Source organism: Rattus norvegicus, chromosome 13 (genome assembly GCF_036323735.1).
Source record: "Rattus norvegicus strain BN/NHsdMcwi chromosome 13, GRCr8, whole genome shotgun sequence".
In the NCBI taxonomy this organism is placed as follows: Eukaryota; Metazoa; Chordata; class Mammalia; order Rodentia; family Muridae; genus Rattus; species Rattus norvegicus.
Genome location: NC_086031.1, coordinates 80,741,925 through 80,762,145, shown reverse-complemented (window position 1 = coordinate 80,762,145; position 20,221 = coordinate 80,741,925). Strand labels below are relative to the sequence as shown.

Below are 20,221 nucleotides of genomic sequence, written 5' to 3'. Positions count from 1 at the left end.
CTTGTGACCTAGCATGTTTATGCTAAAGTTTCACCAGAAGGAAGGGAGGAGGGAGGTGCACACACATGTGTGGTGCATTGGGTTATTTTTCTTATTTGAGGCATGAACGCAAGTAGCACAGATAAGGCTTGAATTAATTCTGGTTCTCTGGTCTTCACTTCCCAATTGCTCAGATTATGGTCATGTACAACCACACCTAGTTAGATAAATAATTTTGTTGAGAGTTTTGTTACTAGTGTATTCTTGGTATGTAGAAAACTGCTGTTCAGGCAGTCAGTGGATCATAGCTGAGTGAATGCATGGAGTAAAACCTGAGGGAACATGTAAAAGACAGTCTCTGGATAGGTTTTGGTAGTTGAGGCAGGAGTTAGGAAAGATGTGGAGAAGCAGTGGATTTAAGTCAGCATTTGGAAGTAAAATTAATAGAATAGTTGACAGTAATAAAATAATTTTGTTTGTATGTCTGTTGTCTCCCAAGCTCAGTGTTTTTTTTTTTTGTTTTGTTTTGTTTTGTTTTGTTTTTTTGTTTTTTTTCCGGAGCTGGGGACCGAACCCAGGGCTTTGTGCTTGCTAGGCAAGCGCTCTACCACTGAGCCAAATCCCCACCCCCACCCCCTTTTTTTTTTTTTTACATTTCTTAACTTTTTTTTTTTTTCCGGAGGAGCTGGGGACAGAACCCAGGGCCTTGCGCTTCCTAGGCAAGCGCTCTACCACTGAGCTAAATCCCCAACCCCCGCTCAGTGTTTTCTTAAACTACCACATTAGTAATTAGATGAGAGACCTTGTTCAGTGTAGTGAAGTCTACAGTGAGAATTTAGTAAGTATTCAGCTGCTGAAGATATTTTTATAAGGTTTGGTTTTTTTGTTTTGTTTGGTTGTTTTTGTTTGGTTGGTTAATTTTTGTCATGGGGAAGATTGTGTTCACAGGCTTATGCATGTCAGGGAGTGCTTTGGCTGACTGAGACATGTTCCCAGCCTTGATGTATACTGCTTTGTTTTGCATTTTTGGAGACATGGTCTTAAGCTGTGTGCCAGAAACCTCTGTGTAGTTACAGGCTGGCCTCCGACTTGGCAGTAATCCCCTAACCTCTCAGCCTCTTGAATGTTAGGTTATAGCATGAGCTCCCATGCTGCCTTCCTTGTGTACTTTAAAAATAGGACTTTGATGGCTGTCAGGCTGGGTCTGTGGTTAAGAGTGCTTGCTGACAAACCTGAGGACCTGAGTTCAATTCCTTCCACCTGATGGAAAGAGAAAACTTACCTGCTGTAAGTTGTCATCTGACTTCCCTACATGCAAAGGACACACACACACACACACACACACACACACACTGAATAAATAAAACATGTTTACATTTGTAATAGAGTTTGTGAGATAGTTTGTTGAAATACCCTGTGATATGGTTCTTATCTAGGCACAAATTTTGTTCTTCCTGTTCTGCCAAGGGAGAGTCCATGATCAGAGACCCCTTCTTTTGTAAATACCATACAGTGGACAGGTCAGTCCACTTTTCTTACCCCAGGAGAATTGCCTGGTTCAGAAACTCTGTAGTGCTGCATGTGAGAATTAGTGATGCTACACCCACATCCGTGAACCCTAAAATGACTTTATATCCATTCAAGGAGTGATTAGATGTGGTTGTGGGTTTTTTCCTTTGGATTTTGAAAATTAAAATTACACCATTTTCCCCCCTCAGACTCTTCCCTTTTGTGCTCTTTCAATATCGTGGCCTTTCTCCTTAATGTTGTTTCATGTGTTTTAAACAATTTTTAGGCGATAACTGACCCACTTCCATGTATGCACATAAATCTAACTGAAAGATATTCTTTCAAAATAGGACGGAAAGGGTATGCTGCAGCATTTTAATTTTGCCTGTTATTACAGTTGCCTTTAAGATAATGCAGTTGTAAGTCTACTCACTGGTAATAGGAGTTGATTGTGGCTTCTGAATACACTGTGCAGTGTAGTGTGATTGAGTATTAATTAACTAAGTATCAACTATAAATTTTTATAAAGCTGTAATTGACTTTAAAGTAGTTTAAAAGTACTACTATTACAAAATCTCAGCAAAATTGGGAGTAAGCTTGTGATCTTAATTAGAAGGAAAATAGGTGTAGACATTCTCATGTAATTTACCAGATGTCAAATTTTAAAGGATTGTATAGTATCAGGAAGACAAAATGATAGTATTAGAAGTTACTTTAGCACACCTTTGGGAAACAGTGTGATCCATTAAATTGTTAAATGTTTGAACTGTTGAACTGAAATACTTCATCACTAGCCATTTGTTTACAGAAGCAGTTGAAGCTGTCAGGGAGAGATACAGACAGTGCTACTTCTGAAAGCTCTGGTTTTTAAGTGGAGGTAGAAGTAATTCAGTAGAGTTGTTTTAACACCCCAGGAATGAGAACTATGTGTATAATGATTTTTTTAAAAAAGGAAATGTAAAATATATTGGGTAGCAGAGGAAATGAAGTTGTAAGAAGAAGAAAATCACAAAATGTGTGTACATGTATGGCATAAGATACACATCTACATATCTAAGCCACACATGACAGGAAAACCTGGGAAAGTAAATACTAAATCTTACAGGATAGGACAATTTCTTGTGTTTTAGACTTGTTTGGTTGTTTTATGCTGAGTGTCTTTCAAAAACCGTAACCAAAAATCTTTTTAAAGCCAGACATTGTTACCTTATCACTCTATAGCTATCTTTTTCCTTCTTAAAAAATTATTTTTAATTAAGTGTATGTGTGTGGTTTCATGCCTGCGAGTGCAAGTGTCAGCAGAGGCCAGGGGCATTGGGTCTCTTTCTTGGTGGCTCTTGTTGGTTCTAGGTGTTTTTGAGTTCTTCATGCTGGAAATGGAATTTGGGTCCTCGGCTAAGCCACCTCTTTGGCCTCATGCAACTTTTTTTATTGTTTAAGTTGACTTTTGTCAGCATTTTGTAGTATAAACCAGAGTTATTTATATTTTTTAATTAGCCAGTGATCCTTAGGACTTCTTATTTCTTGCTCAGTTGTTTTATTATGAAAATCATTGTTTTTTAAGCTTCGAATGCACATTTCTTCCTGTAGGTGGTGCTCGTGGTTTTGTGGTGTCCTTTAGTGCTATTTACCTCTCAGCATTTTCTAAGCTGGGAAATCATTGACTCCCCAATGCTGTTAGTAGTAGAATGCTTATCTTTTATATAACTATTGAAAAATCAGCATTTTCTTACTATTATTAAAGAAATATTTGTAGCAGAAAAAATCTGTATTACATTTTTAGTGTAGAATTCATTTTGCATTTTACTTGTCTACTTAACTACTTCGTGCAGTATCTGGACATTTTGATTTTAATTTTGAATTTTACTGGTCAATTCCTCAAAATTCCCCAAATTCACCAAATCTAGCAGTAGAACTAAATTATCACAATGAATTCTTTTTTAAGTCCTCCCTTTCCTTCTCTTTGTGTGTGACTCTCTCTCTCCTCTCCCCTTTTTTCTCTCATCTGTCAAGTTCAAGAGCAGCTCAGATGCCATGAATTAAGTGAAGCACAAAAGAGAGAAAGGAGACCCTTTTGAAGAACAAAGGCCTCCCATTAGGCTGCCATGTTCTTTTCTGACCAAAAGTGCACCCTACATGGTTTCTATTGTTGTCCACATGCCCTGCACATAAGGTAAATATAGTAGATCCTCATTACCTCACGTTTGCCTCCCCTTCCTCCTATGCCACACACAACCAGGGGAGCTTTAGGTTTTTGCTATCTTTAGGCATTCTTAATACAGTTGCTTTATATCCTTTTAAAAACGACAGGGGCAGAAGTGGAAGTGAAGAACAGGCACACCAAGTAAAACCCCACAAGAAGGGAAAATTAGCTGTTAGATAAGCTGCAACCCAAGATCCAGGGCAGGTGGAAGGAACCAAAGACTTATGGTATTATTCTGCTCTGTGCTAGTTAGTACCCTGGCTTTTAAAGGTTTAACTTTGGTTTATATGCACTGTGAATTAGTTACTCTTCTTTATCCATGCGGCAGAGCAGGCCCTGGGACACATTTAGTTGCTGAGTGCAGTCTTTAAATGGGAACGTGTTGGTAATCTGCATGTTTGCTCTGTGCTGTCATATACATGACTCATCCATCGCATATTACTCTGTCTTCATTGGGAATGAACTGAGTTATTGATAGCTTTGTTATTCTGTGCCTTCATTGGGAATGAACTGGGTTATCGATAGGTTTGTTATTCTGTGCCTTCATTGGGAATGAACTGGGTTATCGATAGGTTTATTATTCTCTGCCTTCATTGGGAATGAACTGGGTTATCGATAGGTTTGTTATTCTCTGCCTTCATTGGGAATGAACTGGGTTATCGATAGGTTTGTTATTCTCTGCCTTCATTGGGAATGAACTGGGTTATCGATAGGTTTGTTATTCTGTGTTTTCATTGGAATTGAACTGAGGACTGGGAAAAAGGGCTTTAAGTGGTAAATAGAGTAAACTGTACAGAAATTGGTTATTTTATTTTTTTGAGGAGGGGTTTATGTAGCTCACATTGGCTTAGAACTCACAGTGTAGCTGAGGATGACCTGAATACCTGATGTCCCACCTTCACTTCCTAGTTGCTAAGGATATACCTGTGTGCAGCCATACCTGGCCAGAAGTTGCTGAAAGTTCATGTTGTATACATTTGAGATTAATCTGATTATTGTACAGTTATTTTAATGTTGCTGAAAATGCCTGTGGTATTTACAGAGGAGTGTGTGGTTCTTGATATTTGCTCACAGTTAACTATAGAGAAAAGACAGTCAGGTTACCAAGCGTGTGGAAGTAGCTAAAGGCCTCCTTAGTGCAGACATGGAGTCCTGATGACTGGAGGTTTGGGTATTGGTTTTATTTTTATTCTTTGAAAGAAATTCGACAGTTGTGTGGTATTGTTAGGGAGTAGATAGATGGAAAGAATGCCAGGAGGAGATTGGATGTCTTTTACTGTAACTTTAAAATAAAAAATATTTATTGTAATGCAGAATAGAGTACGAGTTGACATTTCAGCAGCATATGCCTTTTTTTTTGTAATACTGAAGTAAATTGTGACAACATTTGCAAGCTATTTTGAACTCACTGTGAATTATGGGGTTGCCCTTTTGGGATTATAGATATGATTTAGTGACGTTAAATAGAACATTAAATAAACCTTTTCTAGGAATAGTGACATTTTGAAATTTTCATGAGATGAAATTGATGTTCTGGCTTCTCTTTCTTCTTGACATTCATATTAAAAACACCTAACATTTAACTTTTTTTATCCTAAAAGTTTTTCATTAATATTAAAATTTGGCCTAATGTGATTGTAATTAATTGTGTGTATATGTGGGGGGGGGGGGTTGAAAAAAATTGACCTTGTTTAGATGCTTTTTAGGAATCCTGAATAGTTTCATGATTTGAGGGTACAGTAGTCAGCAAGAATCCTTCAAATTATATACTTGGCAGCAAAATAAAAGGCAAAAAGCTTCTTGCTTTGTATTGTGTAGGAAATTACCATTTCTGTTGGCTGTATTAGATGTTCTAAAGATGTAGCCAGGACTCTTAGGCAAGTAAAAGATTTTGTCTTGCTTTTGCCTCTGGTCACATAATAGAATGTTTTTCCTCTTTTGTTTTTTCGGGGTGGCATTTGTCATCAGAAGAAATCACTGACAGACACACCCAGGTCACTAAACTTCAGTGCATTCACTGATACTGTTCTAGTGGATTCACTGGTAACAGCTTTGATACAGGTGCATTGAAACATTTGCCATTGAGAGATGGAAAATGAGTTCTCGTTCTTTTATTGCATGTTCTGTCTCCTGCCATCGCATTTCAAGAACAGTTTTGTTCCTAGCATACAGCCTGTCACTAACTCCCTGCTGTTTCTCTTTGCTAATCAGAATGTCCCCTGCACATCCATACAGTTCACACATGGAGGATCACTGCTATGAATTAAATGCGACTCCAGGCCTCCAAGGTTGTAGTTATAATTTTATAAGGTAGTATTGATTTTTTAGCATTTTGTATATTATGCTATAAATGAAATTGAACTTACATTGTTTTAAATGTTTGTCATTTTAGAATCATAGTTTTAAATTTAAAGACATGCTAAGTCTTTAAAACATTTTGTACCATTGTTCAGTTATAACCATAGTATGCAGAATTAGAAAAAAATCAAGTAAACAGTAACTTTTAAAATCTATAAGACTACCTAGGGAAGTGGTGATAGAAGCAATTTCAAGCTGTGAGCCAACTTTCTTTTTGAGCTTTTTTGAAGCTACTTGAACAGTTGCTGGGGTGATTTTAAACATTACATGTTTTTGGAACTAAAATCTTCCTTCTCTAGCTGCCATGGCCTCACAGTGGTCTCATTGTATAGAATTAAATGATGGTTAAAAGAGAAAGGGAACAATAAGATTGGTCAAACCTATATTTATTAAAAGATTGAGCATGAAAAGATTTGAACCTTATAGTAATTCAAGGAAGTAGGATTCACAAAGAGTTGATGCTTCCTCCCCTACCCCTCCAATCCCCCACTCCCACCCCACCCACACACACAGGCTCGGATAGAGTTTGATTTAAAAACATGCAAGCTCTGCCCTGGGGAGAGATGGAATGAAAGGAAGACTTCAGAAAGTTTTCTTGGAAGACTTAGAATGGGGAATGGAAAGTAGGAATTAGTGAACTATCAAGAGAGAAACAACTTTTATTTCCACACACACTGATGAAAACATGAGGGCAGACAGTGATTCTTAGGCAGTCTGACATCCTCCTGTTGTCCTTGTGTCTCACATGCTCCTTGTGACTCGCTGTCTCGCACACTCTTCCTCCCATGCCGTCTGTATTTACTTGGCCACTTCACACAAATTTAAGGATTATTCTATATGGACCTTTCCTGCATGTGTAAACTATTCTGCGTGTTGCGGTTTCCAGGAGAAGTGTCCTGTGGGCTCAGGTACTTGGACACTTAGTCCCCGTCGGTGCTAGTTGGGAGTTGGTAGTCTTGCTGAAGCGATTGACCACTAGTCTGGGAAGTACAGTGAACATGTACTCAGAACTTGGCTTCTTTGACCCCCTGGACCACTCTCTTTCTTGAAACCACCCTCAGTGGAAGCTGAACTCACACCTGTTTCCTCTCATCTACCTGGCAACTCTCCTACTTTGTCTCTTTCGTTTCCTTAGATGTTGGATTCCATATCTTTCCTTCTACAGCCTAATGTATTCATGCCTGTGGTCTCATTACTGTTTGCCGGTGGTCTCTGGCATTTTCTTGTGTTCTGTATTTCAGTAAGGAATATGAAATGATTCATACCAAAGGAAAAGGCATGCTTCCCTTTCCTTTCCAAATCCATATCCTGTTTTGTCCTAGCATACTTGATCATTGTCTCCCTCATGGGACGCAGCAGGCACACTGGTCACCCTCCAGTAGGTGTCTGTCCTGAAGCAACAGTGGCGTGTGTCACGAAAGACAGATTTAATCACTCTTCGAATTATAGCTTGGGTAATTTGGGTGATATATCCCATTCTACTTCCTTAGCCTCACTCTTGCTCATGTAAGCTTCTGAGGCCTCTGTCCAGATTCTTACAGATATCCTGCTCTGACCCCCACCTCTCTTTCCTAGGCAGTTGTCATTTTACTATTTGCATCTAACACAGACGGTTTCTGTACAAAGGTTGCGTAGTGCAGTGATTCCACAGATGGGGAAGGCACTCTAGAGGTCAGAATTAGAGAGGAGAGGTCTGGCTAGAAGGAAACAGTGGGAGGCAGAGTGGGTATGTCTGTAGCAGTCCTCTAGTGTTTGACACTCTAGAGACGTTCTTGCTTTTCTAGATGAAATCTTACGTTACTTACACTGGCCTCTAACTCCTGGGCTAAGTTGATCCTTAGTCCTCCTGTCTCAGCTTCTAGTTAGGAATACTGGTGCCTGGCTTTGGAGGCGTTTGTTTTGGTTTGTTTGTTTCTTTTTCTTTTTCTTTTTTTTAATGACTATAGTCAGAGAAAAGAAGGTCACTGATAGCTTCTAGTAGCTTGAAACTCTACGTCTACAGTACAAAGCAGAATGCCCCTCCCCTGCCGCCGAATATGCTCAAAAATTTCAGTAATGCTAAGCTTAAGAAATGGTGGTCACATAGAAACATGCATCTATATTATTACCATCTTATTCACTCTTCAATAAACAGAGACATGAGGACAGATTTAACTCAAGCATGTTTAGCTCAGTGAGGTACATGTAAATGTGTCCCCAAAACAGAAGTTCTACCTGCTCAGCAGGGTCTTTCACCATGCAAATTAAATGCTAAATGTGAAGCCAGCTTTGCTATAACCTCCCAGCTGCATATTTTCTCTCCCTCCTGGGGATAAAAAAGAAAATGTAAAAAAAAAAAAAAACACATTTGTTTACAGTAGACATTACAATAAAATTGTTTTTACTATGACAGGAAATCTTCACACATTTTCAAAAGTCACTTTACATCCGAATGCTGCCCCCTCCCAGTGCACCCCTCACACAGTCCCCCCCTCTATCCCCCTTCCTCTTCTCTTCTGAGAGGGTGGAGGCTCCCTTGCCTGTCCCTCCACCCTGGCCTGTGAAGTCTCTGCAGGGCTAGGCACATCCTCTCCCACTGAGTCAGACGAATCAGCCCAGTTAGGGGACGTGCTGTGCAGACAGGTTGCAGCCTTAGGGACAGCCCGGCTCCAGTTGTCAGGGACCCATGTGAAGACTGAGCTGTGGATCTGCTACATATGTGTGGGGACAAGTTCAGTTGTTAATTGTAGCCTTGTAAATGTCTGTATATCATGCTAGGTAACTGATTAACAAAATAAAATGATAGATTTAAGAAAGAAAGCTTTCTTTAACTTTATTGAAGAATGATAAACCCAAAGACTTAAGGCATGGTCTTTGCAGTGGAGACTTAAGAGAACTGTGATATGTTTGGTTCCACTGCTAGGTATTGCTGAGCAATTTACTCAACTCTTCTTTATTTTCATATGTAAATGGAATAATAAAAGAACTTACATGATTGTTCTTGTGAAAAGAAACTAGTTAATGTCTGTCAGACACTTAGAATAGTGCCTATCATAAGCTTTATCTTGTATATATCTCGTTCATCAGACAACACAGGTGGAATCAAATGTCTGTTTTTCTTACTCCCTCAGTGGAGTAAGAAACAGTGGAGAACTGTTTAAAGGCAGGAACTGAATCGTTTTCTGCTTAAATTTTACTAAAATGTATGTATTCAACGTTACAAGTCATTGACATTTTAGTTAAGTTCACACTGTGGCCAATTTTTATAAAACCCTTGAGCTAGGGATGGGCTTTTATTTTTCTTGTGACAGGATTTTGTAGTGTGGCCAAGGCCTGAATCTCACTATGTTGACTAGGATGGCCTCAAACTCTCAAGTGTTGGAACCAGCTTTAGTTTTTGTATTTTTAATATGAAAAAAAATGGGAAGGAAAGGTGAGTGACAGGTTATAGGTCCACAAGGCCTGATGTAGTTGCTGTGTACAGTTACTTCTCAGAACATGCTAGTGACTGGGAATGTTTATGCTACTGTAGTATGGTAGTTTGCCAGTCAATATTAGAGTGAAAGATAGCAGTTGAGAACTGGAGTTAGAAAGAATGTTTGTGGATAGCACTGAGTAGAGAAGGAAGTCCATGATTGTGACCACTGGTGATTACTTACAAGGAAAAAACCAAACCAAAACAAAACAAAGGGCAGTAGCATTGTAGAAGTAGCAAAATCAGAGACATCCAAAAACGACTTCCTCATTTGGAAATGGGGTTAGGACTGTTTTAGGACCCTGTATCTTTCTGCTGTGTTTAAAAAGTTAGACTCAAGAGGGATATTGAGATTCATAGTTGCTAGTTTTTATAGTTTGCAAGGACAAAAAAATTTTAAGTATTGATGCATGTTTTCAAGATTAATTTTTAAAAATGTTTTAAAATTGTGTGTGTGTGTGTGTGTGTGTGTGTGTGTGTGTGTGTTTGAATGAATGTGAGTATATATGTGGGTGTACTATGGCTCAGCAGTGGGGTCAGAGGACAGCCTCTGACCTTGTTTACTACTTTGTATTGCAGACCAACTGGCCCACAGCTTCTGGGGATACTGCTGTCTCTGCTTTGCCACAAAGCACTGCCTTCTATCTTTCTTTAGGAGTATTGAAATTACAGACCCACAAAACCACATGTCAGCTTTGCAGAGGTTCTGAGATTTGAACCAGGGCTTCATGCTTGTTTGGCAAGCACACTACCCATTGAACCATCTTTCTAGTTCAGTGTTCTATATTTAAGATCAGCACATGAAAAATAATTCTTTAACTTTAATTTTATGAGTATGGGCATTTCACATGCACATATGTATGTGTATTACATGTATGCCTGGGGGCAGTGAAAGCCAGAAGAGAGTGTCAGTTAGATCCCTAGGAACTGGAGATTCATACAGTTGTGAGTTACCATGGAGGTGCTAGGAATTCAACCCAGGTCCTCTGGAAGAGCAGCTCGTGCTCTTAACCATTGAGCCACCTCTTTGGTCCCCTAGTGTTCTGTAATTAGAGATCTATTTACTTATTTTTTTTCTTTTTGTACTTTTGTGTATGTGAATGTGTGCTCACATTTATACAGGTACACAAAGGAGTTTGCAAAGGCCAAAAGGAGGTTAGGTTCCTCAGAGCTAGAGTAACAGGCATTTGCAGAACACTGGGCTTGTTCTGCTGATGCTGGGATCTGAACTTTGGTCCTCAAGATTGAGCAGCAAGTGCTCTTAACCACTGAGTCATCTCTCCAGCCCTGTTCTATATTTTTGTGAAGTGGTTCTCCATGCTTTATGTTTTGAAGGAGATTTAATAAACATTAAAAAAACCCACAAAAGTGGCTAATTGTATTTATTTTTTATAATAAACAGTAAATGCTTTTAACCATCTTCATACATGCTGTGGAGATAGTAAAGTCTTAGCTACTGCAAATTCAAACCAAATTCTACATATTTATTACTATCCACCCTCCAACTATCCTATTTTTTATTTAGGGTGCTAGGATAATTGCCTTAATAACTGATTTCAAGTTTCTACTTGTTTTAAACTGTATGCATCTCTAAGCTAATATTTGAATTTGTGATAAATATTGATAGTTTCTATAGTAATTGAAAGTTGGCTGAATGTTTATCATCTGAAGTGATCTCTGGAGTGTTTAAAGCAATTCTTTTATTTTGTAGATTGGTTCTTTACTTAAAAATGATGAAAATTGGTAGTGGTTACAGGAGAAATGGCTCAGTGCTCTGACTTCCACCCCTTTCCTTCTAGATAGACCCTTCTGCATCTCCTGTAGGTGCTGTGCGTCTCTCCACCTTCCGGGGATAGAGGAGGAAATTCTGTTCATGTAGAACACACCTTGTGAAAATTGCATGTCAATAATAACAGGGTTATCTAAAGGAGCTTGTTAGAAAAGAAAGAAAAAAGAAAAGAAAAATAGAGAATATTGTGCTATTTTAGTTTTGTAAGGTTTTCTTTCTTTGTAAGGCTTTCTTTCTTCACCGTACATTCTTAGTATATGCAGTGGTTGATCTTCCATTTTAGTATGATTATTAGCTGGTGTTTGTTTTGTTTTACTTTCGGTTGGTGCCTTTCACAATAAGTGCAAGTTGTTGCATAGTATTTAATCCACTGAACAAATAAATAAATTGTTGCATTTTGCAGAAAAGATTTTTGTGTGTGTTGTAGGGATAGTTATTATCTATCTTATTCAGTGCATTCTCACACGTTTTTCTCTATTCAGATGTGGCAATTAAGCCATTCTAAATAATCTGGCAGCTATGATGTTGGTATAAGAAGTAGTGGCTTTAAGTTAAAGATGGTGTATCTTTATTCTGCCACTAATGTATAACATCTTTATTATAATAATATGCCAGAATATCCTTTTCTCATCTATAAAACAATGAATGACTTCTTTATAGGGTTTTGTTAGTATTAAAAAGGTAATATTTAAGCTTGTCCAGCATTGTGTCTGGTACACCTAATGTTCAGTAAATATTTATCATATTATATTTGGTTGTGAGCCTAGCCTTTAACGGCTGAGCCATCTCTCCAGCCCAATGTTTATCATATTAAAAACCAGACCACAGTGTACTTTAGCTGCCTCCCTACTTCTGGGATTAAAGGCATGAGCCACCACTTCTCAGCTTTAGGGTGAGCTTAATAAAACTCTAAAGTCACGGAAACTTAGAATAAGAGGAGGCTATCACAATCTAAGCCTCACTCCCCTTAGAAGGGTTGTTTTATTCTCCAGTGCCTTGGCAGGCGTTTAGACCTCACCTGCTGTTGAGGGTTTTCTTTGGGCACTCATTGTGATGGGTTTTCAGCGACCTTCTGAGTTGAATAAGGAGGTTCAGGCTAGGCTCCTGTAAGAAATGGCAATGGAGATAGGTCGTGAAGGACGAGATAGAACGTGAACATTTACAGAGTTTTTAATACCAGGAACCAGGTGGGACAAGGAGGAGGAGCAGGGCTGTCTCAGGAAGACAGGAATATGGATACTCCATGAGGCTGGGTGAGGACGGTACAGAAGTGACGAAGTGCAAGTTTCTTGCAGTGTGACTTTCTATAGCCATCAGATGAATTATTAAAAATGTAACTGTGATATGATCAAATTTGCATCAGGAATTATAGCAGAACAATCAGCAATAGAAAGAAGCTTCTTTTCCCATGAACTTCAGATTGTTTTAAGTATGTAATTTAGTATTTAAATCAACTTAAAAATACTTTAAAAGTGGATTGGAACATGGGCACAGAACAAGTTGCAAAAATGCTAGGCAGATTTGGCAGAGTAATTTCTAAACAGGAAAAAGTGGTCCTGAAATTTATATTTCAAAGGCATTTCATAAAGGAATTTTGAAGAAACTAATAGTAGATCTTGGTTAATTAATCAAGTACTAGTATTATAGATTTAGATATGAAGAGAAAGTAAGAGATACAGAGAACAGAATGAGATTTAAAATGCAGTTGGTGTTCTAGAGAAGACTTCCCAATTAATTATTTCTAGTGCACACCCTCTGAGAACCATCCACAGGTATGGAGAGGCACTCACTAGGAACAGTGGGAACCTCAGGACACTTATAAAGGGGCAACCTTAATTTTATACAGCTAGACTTTTTATAAAGACGAACGATTTACATAGGTAAACTGAGTCGTTTATAACCATATCCTTTAATAAAGGGGCTTCTAGGAAACATTTTTAAGATAGAAGGAAGTTGAACTCAGAAGGAAAGACTGAAGTACAAGAAGGGTGAACAAAAAGATGGAAATATGAATGACTATTTGTAAATTCCATACAACTTATTTTAACAGCAGCTATCAGCTTGTTCAAAATCTTGTGCTTCCATAGTCAACCATCGCAGACAGTAGCATAAGAATTTTTCAAAAGAAGCTGTAATCTTAGTCCTCTCTCAAGATTATTTTCATCTTACAAATGTCTCTGATAATGATTTGAAATGAATGAATGTCTTTTTTAGAAATATATTTATTTGCAGGCTGCTGAGCAAATTTTAAGTTAGAATAAGAAAATTTCAAATGAATCTAATGGAACTCCATTAACTGACCTTGCTCTGTAATGATCAGTCTTAACTGTCAGTGTTTTTACCGCTTGCATTTGGAATTTACTAGTGAGAATACTTAGCTTTCATACACACAGCTTTTCACAATTTAAATACTTATCTTCCCTAACTCAGAGGTTGTAAGGTCCTGTCCTGGTTTTTATTTTATATTTGGCTCTGTAATGTATGGAGAACTCAACCCCACATTAAAACGCTTGGTCTCAGATATTTGATTGACTGTAGGATGTCATACAGATGATATGGCTTATTCTTACTTATTTACACAGTAGTAACACTGTATTGTAAAATCAGTAATTGTTAACTTAAGTTGAACTAAAGCAAGATTTTTATGTAAGACAAAAGACAATACCAAAGAATCTTGGTGCGAGATATATACATATATATCCCCAAGCCATGTTAGAGAATTTAAACATAATAATTTCTTTAGAATAAACTATATTATATTGATTCGCTAATTATTTATATAGGTTTTCTACACAGTGAGTTCTCTTTTTTTCCACAATGAATTCTTTGAAAATGTATGAAAACATTGTTTCTTGTTGAAACATGAGTATGCATATATTCTTTCTGTGGAATTTTTAATCCTGGTTTCTATTTTGAGAGTAAAGCTGTAGAAATCTCTGCCATGGTTTTTGTGGATTATGAAAATAATCGAGAAGCTGTAATTATAATAGACGGGTTCTCTTAATGTCTCGTTGAGTCTTTTCCTCGGTGTCACCATAGTTAGTAAAATGTGATTGCACTGTAGAGGGCTTTTCTCTCTAAGGGAGACCAGTGATCCCTTTAAGGGTCATTGTGAATTTTTTGTTGTAATTGCAGAATGAGTGAGTTTGAATATGAAGGAAGAAGAGCCTAAATAGGAGAGATGTTCTGGGGCTGCCCTTCTCTACGAAAGGTAATTCAGAAAGCATCTGTTGTAGCTGTTTTTACCATCTTTATTTTGCTTAAAAGCAAACATAGTAGGCAGTTTTCCTTAGTTGTTGGGCAATGACGTCAGTTTGACTAGATTTATGATACTGAAAGCTTATTGGTAGGAACTCAGTAAGGGCAGCATTTTTAAGTTTATCCAACTTTTTTTTCTTTTTGAATTCACGCAAAATGACACAAACGGAGGCCAAATAGATGGTTAGCATTATTTCTAAGCAATCTAGCCTTTCATTGGAAAAATCTTGCAGTAATTATCCATTTCCTTTTAACTGTATTTCCTTTTACATGGTAAGAAGTCTTTAAGCTTAAACCAAAATTGTTCTTCCTTGTCTAAGTTTTCTCTATTTGGAATCTTTCTTGTAGATCTCTATTAAACCAAACTTTTGGATCATAGTGGATTTGTCTTTAGTCTTTGTTCTTTTGAGAATTTCTTTGTATCAAGGTTACAGAACTGATTGCGTAGGATTTCACTCATTTTGTTAAATGGATTTGATTGATAAGGTAAAAAGTATTTGGCCAGACACTGGAAGACAACCAAATATAGTAAGAAAACGAACAGTTTAGCTAAAAATATTTTTATCAAAAAATAGAAATTTATAAACTTTTCACATGTTTATTAAGAAAAAAATAGAAATATTCTACCAACAAGTAGATATGAAAATGTGGTATATATACATAGAATTCTACTCAGTTGTAAAGCAAAATGAAATTGCATAAAAGGGGTTAGATCTGAAAAGTATATTAAATGAAGTAACCCAGACTTAGACAAAAATTATATATTCTCTCTCATATGAAGTTCCTAACTTTAAATGTTTGTATGTATAGAAAAAAAAGGAATGTAAGAGCGGGCATAAGCCATGAAACTAGATAGAAGGCTGCCTCAGGTAGGCTTTACTGCTGTGAGCAGACACCATGACCAAGGCAAGTCTTAGAAGGACAACATTTAATTGGGGCTGGCTTACAGGTTCAGAGGGTCGGCCCATTATCATCAGGCCAGGAGCATGGCAGCGTCCAGGCAGGCATAGTACAGGAGGAGCTGAGAGTTCTACATCTTCATCTGGAGGCTGCTAGGAAAATACTGACTTCCAGGACAAGGATATTAATACTAAAGCCCACACCCACAGTGACACATCTACTCCAACAAGGCCACACTTCCTAATAATGCCACTCCCTGGGCCAAGCATGTTCAAACCATCACAGAGGCAACAAGGTGGGAAGACATGCTGAGCAAAGGGGTTGGAAAAAAGACAAATGACAGGAAAGCAAGTGGGAAGGAGGCTCCTGGAGGTGGAGCGGACAGAAGAGGAGGAGATGAAAGAGAAGAGGCAGGGAAGAGAAAGAACACAGTTTGTTGGGAAACATATCATAATGAAACCTGATAATTTATAGGCTAGTAAATCTTTTTCAAAAGACAGAAATATAAGCCTATGGAGACAGCATATCAAGTGAAGACTGTTGATACACAATTGTTGTTGTAAAAATACAAAAATAAAAATGTATTGTGGTCTTTTTACCCGCTACGTCCTCACCACAGTGCCCCAGATATCTGCTAGATATCTGGGCGGAAACACATCCCAGCCGCACACTTTCCTACACTCAAACCCTCACATAAAAGAACACACAACACAATAATCTTAGATCCAATTGGTAAGAAATAATTGCCCACTTAAACATATAAAGCCCAGTACCATCCATCCCTTAGGAACATTGATAACAACCTGTAAATACACAGAGCAGAATCTTAACATCACCTGCCATGGCTTCTCTCCCTCTCCTCCGCCCTGTCTCCTCCTCTCTCCCCTAGTCTCCTCCTCTTCCTTCAAACTTCTCTCCTGCCTATCCTTCCTTCTCCTCCAATGACAGGCCTCCTTCTATCCTGTACCTGCCTCACCTGTGACATCATCCTACACACAGTCAAGACTGAAATGGCTCAGTAGCGAGGCTGTTAGACTGAAGAGTATTCTGAGTTCATTTCTTATTGATTCTTTATTGCTGCCTTTGATAACAGAGGGTTATCATTCATTCATTCATTCATTCATTCTTTCACAGCTCTTTTCCCAGACGAGTTGAGTAAATGCTGACCGTACATGAAGAGTAGAAACCAGAGTTAAATTGATTCCTTAGGAAAAACATTCCTCGAATAAGGTACACCCGTGGTGCAACTGTCCCAGTTTTAGAAAACAACATGGCAAGCAAAAGAAAGGAGACAAGTGTGTATTTCTTTTTTCTTTCTCTTGTCCGACTTGTATGTTAAGTCACCTATCTGAAGCTCAGCATGTGTAGCTCTGGAAAGCACTTACCTAGTGCCGTATGAGACCTTCGGTTCCATCCTCAGTGGCATCCTCCCTCAAACAAAAAGTATGCATGCAGATATGACCTAAGTAAATTTCATCATATTACTTAAAAACAGATCCTAGATAATTCTGGTAATAGAGAAATACTTCCTTTGAATGTCTTTGTCTTTCTAATATGTTTTTCCTCATAAATTGTGACCAATCTTTAGATTTACTTAATGTAGTTAATTGTCGTGCTGGAGTTGAATGCAAGGCTAGTGCATAATAGGCAAGTACCCTATTATTGAGCATACATACATCTTTAGTCCCCCAAATTTTTAAAATACATTTTATGATTTAGTACTGAAAGTATTTAGCAATTTATTTTTTAATGATGGATGAGCTTCACAAAATTACTTGGTATCTTAATTAGGGTTACTCTTGGTGTAATGAAACACCATGATCAAAAGCAACTTGGGGCTTACTCTTCCACATCATAGTCCATCACTGAAGGAAGACAGGGCAGGAACTCAAACAGGGTAGGAGCTGATGCAGAAGGGGTGCTGCTTAGTGGCTCACTCATCGTGGTTTTCCCAGTCATTTTTATAGAACCCAGGAATGAGACCACCCCCAGTGGGTCAGGCCTTCTTTCATCAATCATTAATTAAGAAAATAACCTTCAGACGGATGCTATGGAGGCATTTTCTTAACCGAGGTTCCCTCCTTTCAGATGATTCTAAACATGTGTCAAGTTGACCTAAAACTAGCCAGCACGGCTTGGTTGAGTCCAACAGTTTTAACATCTGATGTGTTTGAGCTCCCTGCATACTGTTTTAGTATTTTTGTGATAGCTTTCATGCTGCTAGCCTAGCTGTTCTTGAAGTGCTGCCCATTAGAAATATGTAAAAAAAAAAAATTGCAGTGCATCAAGACAGTATTTAGTAAGTTAGATACTAAAGAAATGCATACTTTTATGTTTTTAAAGAATTCAGTAGTGAAGGATGTTAAAGGTTGAGGCTCAAACTTTATACTCATCCTCATATAGGAAAATTTATTTTTATGAAAGGATAAATGATTGTGTTTTCTGTCCTGTGTGTGAAGACCTAGATGGTTGGAAATGAATTATGAATGATAGTGAGTGAAGTAACCTGTGTTCAAGACTCTTTCCTTGAATAATGTAGACTCTGGTTATCCATTGATAATTTTGCAGGAATAAGAAATAGGCATGCCCAACTTGATACTCTGCATATTCTTTAGACAAGGAGGATACTAGCTGGCAGACCTTCCAGAAGGCTAGCGAGTCCTTCACATTTATTCTATTACTGTCACTCAGATTCCGATGAGCAGACTAAATCCCTGCGTTCAGTTCACTTATCTGTCTCTGAAGTTTGACGCTGTAAATCAGTGATGTTCACACTTCACTGTGTGTCAGAATCTTCTAGAGAATTTATTTCAGAACATATTTCTGGAAACTTCACCTTTAGAGTCTCTGATTTAGTAGATCTGATGATCTACTAGAATTTATATTGCTAAGTTCCCAGATGCTGTTGGCTCAGCTACTCTCTTTGACTACAAACATTTTAATAAGGCCAAAGAACAGACATGGCACATTAATTTAAGGAAATAAGGCACACTATTTAACTCAAAACTTTAAAAAACAGTCTTTCTGGATGCTGTTTATTACATTAAGGAAGCCCCTTCCCATAAATATTGAATTAATTTTTTTTCTTTTTTCAACTTCTTTAGTCAAAACATTTTTTTCTAAATTTGATAATTGGCTTCTTCTGAATTAATAGACACACTAACCCCTGTTGTTGGACTGGAAGTCACTTTTGGATTAGTAGAAATTAATACTTTATTTTACTTGAAATTTCAAGCAAAGATAGATTTAAAAAAACAATTTTGTATTGATTCTTTACTAAGATACCACAATTGCTTGAACAATTAAAACTTTTATAAACAGTCTGAGGTCAGTACAACCCCTGGCTTGCCATTACCACTGTGTCTGTTGCTATGGAAACTCACCAGGGACTAGCAGTGTTAAGGTTGTAAGGACCACACCTGGCTTATTTGCATCCAATTTAAGTTGAAAAATTTCTAAAAGAATGAAAGGTCTCTCCTGTGCCAGTGGACAGCCACAAAGAACTTGTCAGTTTGTGGCCTTCAGTGTGAATGAGTTTTTCTCTTCCTGGAGGCTTTTAGTGAATGTGTTGAAGCTCATGTTTGTTCTGTGTGTCCACTTGTGTCAATGTTTTGCTACCCTTTTTGTTAAAGTGCTTTATTATTTTGTTTAGGTTTTATCGTTGGTTTATACCTTCTTGAAATTTAAAGTATGTTCCATTTTCATGAAGAACTGAAAGTAGAACGAATCATAAATTTTCCAAAAAGAAGAATCAAATTTCTCATTTGTACTCTATAGTAACATTTTAGTGAGTTCTTGGAGTTATACAGGCTTACATAAGTTGATCTCTCTCTTTCAGCATTAAACAACACACACCAACACCAAATCCTCTCTCACACACCATTCTCACCAAATGACTGAAATCCCAATTAAGTTTTGGACTTAAAAAAGCTAGAAAACTACTTATTTTTATGAGTTTCCAGCCACATTTAAGACATCTTATACCTGAGTAGGAGAACACTACAGTAGAAAACATTTCTAAAGAGAATGATAATTAAATCCAGTCTTCATGATTCAAGCTTGAGACTCTTATCTCATGAAAAATAATAAATATTAAGACTTAATTGCTCAGCTTAGTGTAACCCGAACTCTTTAGTTTCATCAGTTTCCATAACTGTTAGTGCCTTGGCCTTCTCCTGGTTTATTCATGGTTTATATAATGGGAGCATTGCCTAGCTATAGAGTTTTATAAGAAATACATATACCTATATAACTGTCAGATATATTCTAGACAGATAGGCAGCTAAAGTAGTCATATTCTTATTGCTGTAACAAAATACCTGATAGAAGCAACTGTAGCAGAGAAAGTTGTGTTTTAGTTCACAGTTCAAGAATCGCGTGATGATGATGAGCAGTGAACTAGCTCTAACTATGGCAAGAGTGTGTGAGGTCATACATCACACTGTATCCAAAGTCAGAGGGCAGCGAGAGGGGAACTGCTACCTGCTAAGTTTGCTTTCTTCTTTTTTTCCTTCCTATTCAGTCCATGATCCCAGTCCATGAGATAATGCCACCCACATTCAAGGTGGATCTTCTCTCAGTTAAACTAGTCTGAAAGCACCTTCACAGATATGCTCAGAGGTACATGTGTTTCCTAAGTAACTGTAAGTCCAGTCAAGTTGATAATAAAAAATAGCTATCATGTAGTAGCATACTTAATGAGATGCATGTCAGTAATTTTGACTGAACATTCTAAGCTACAAAATAAATAGTTTAACTAATTACATATTTG

The 20,221-nt window shown here is 37.6% G+C and overlaps 1 protein-coding gene across 13 annotated transcripts in view; it reads left to right on the top strand.

The window, feature by feature from the left end:
• Positions 1-20,221, top strand: part of Pou2f1 (POU class 2 homeobox 1) — a 142,678-nt gene that overhangs the window by 34,134 nt on the left and 88,323 nt on the right. For 2 of the 13 annotated variants that reach the window (XM_063271991.1, XM_063271989.1), the window contains exons 2-3: positions 14,428-14,503; positions 19,973-20,070. The gene's annotated coding sequence lies outside the window, so the exon portion shown is untranslated. 13 annotated transcript variants of the gene reach the window in all.